General features: G+C 40.6%; 1 pseudogene; it reads right to left on the bottom strand.

The window, feature by feature from the left end:
* Positions 1-284: 284 nt before the first annotated feature.
* On the bottom strand, positions 285-584 carry LOC101575400 (annotated as a pseudogene).
* Positions 585-1,824: the final 1,240 nt, after the last annotated feature.

The raw sequence follows: 1,824 nt of genomic DNA, 5'->3' as shown, positions 1-1,824 counted from the left end.
TTTTTTTCCTCTGCATTTAGGACAGGATCTACAAGGGTGTTCAGGGTCTCACTATGTAGATCAGACTTGTAGTGATCCTCTTGTTTTCAGCCTCCCAAATGCCGGGATTACAGGTGCGCACCACCACACCCAGTCTCAATCATAGTCTCAGAGTGCCCCTGGGGCAGGGATCGAACCACGGCCATTGTGCTCTGTCTAAGCAGGTGCTTTAGTCTCTGAGCTATCAGGCTTACCCTTCTGCATTTTTATAAAATGATTAAAAAATAGTATTTCAAACTGTATAGTCACCAGAAGTTTACACTTCCCTTGGCATCTACAGCACCTTCAGCTTTTTGTGCCTGCTCTGTTTTGGCATCTCCGTTTTCTGCAGGGTTATTCCCATCCTTGTTGGCACCAGCTTTTCCCTTTGGGTATCTTATCTCCCTTCCTTGCAGGGGCCTTTTAGGCTTGGACTCTGGCTTTGGAGGAGCTGGTGTAGCAGACAACCCTTCAGATCTTCGCTGTGGTTCATCCTTTACCTTTGCTTTATCACCATTAGCATCCCCTTCAGCCTTTCTCTTGATTATGGTGGTGACAGTGGCATTTCACAGGCACGAGACAGGAGACGCAGTGGTGCGCAGCTTTGGGCAGCCCAAGGGTCACCCTTGCTTCTTTTTCACACTGCTCTTGTTGCTTTTGAAAAGTTGCAAATGTTGCTTTTTCTCTAGGAAGCAAACGATGTATCGTTAGCTTTTTGGGTGTTTTTAGTGCTAAATGTCTTCATCAATTGACTCATTTTACTTGCAAAATGATAATTTATAAGTCTAACATTTAATTTGCTAGATTTTAACTAATTTTACTGTTAACTAAATTATTATTTTAGCCAGGTATGGTGGCATATACCTGTAATCCCAGCACTCAGGAAGCTAAGGTAGGAGAATAACTATGAGTTTGAAGCCAGCCTAAAGTACTTAGTGAGATCTTGCCTCAAAAAGCCAAATATGTATTATGTATGTATGTATGTATGTATGTATATATATATATATATATATATATATATATATGCACACAGACTGGATATACAAAAAAGTGAGCAGACAATGTAGTGTCTCCATAATCCCTTCTCCTTATATACCTATTTTTGAAATTATTATTATTTGAGGATGATACAATTGTTACAATTAATAAATTAATATGAATATATTATCATTAACCAAACTCCATATTATTCCTATTTCCTCAGTTTACACTAATGGCCTTTTTCTCTTCTAGGATCCCACCCAGGGCACCACTGTCTTAGTGACTTTAGATTGCCAAAACAAATATCATAGCCTGGGTGGCTTAAACAACGGACATTTATTTTGCATAGTTGTGGATGGTAGGAGGTGTCCAAGATTAATGTGCCGAGTGATTGGATTCCTGGCAAGGGCCCCTCTTCCTGGCTATTGTGAGGCTTTCTTCTCCCTGCACCCTCATATGTCTCCTCTAAGTTCATAACTCCTGTGCTATTAGACCCATCTTTTTGACCTCATTTAATCTGTACTGCTTACCAAGGTTCTGTATTCAAATACCAGTGCTTCAATCTATGAATCTGGGGCGGGGGGCACACTCAGTCCATGACCACCACTTTGTGTTTAGCTATCTTGCTTCCCAAGGCTACTCTTTGCAGTGATAATTCCTGTACTTTGATTGTTTGTGATGGATTTGGCTGAGGAGTACTGCTCAGGTATGTTTTGTAGAACATCTCTACATGGGGATTAATCTGATAGTTTTCTCATTATTAGACCACAGTTCTGCTTGAAGAATGCTTTCCCAAAATGTCAGTCCTCTAAGAGTCCAAGAAAT

The sequence above is a fragment of the Octodon degus genome, unplaced genomic scaffold (genome assembly GCF_000260255.1).
Source record: "Octodon degus isolate 3935 unplaced genomic scaffold, OctDeg1.0 scaffold00024, whole genome shotgun sequence".
Classification (NCBI taxonomy): domain Eukaryota; kingdom Metazoa; phylum Chordata; class Mammalia; order Rodentia; family Octodontidae; genus Octodon; species Octodon degus.
Note: the sequence above shows the minus strand (reverse complement) of the source record. Positions and strands in the feature narration are given on the sequence as shown.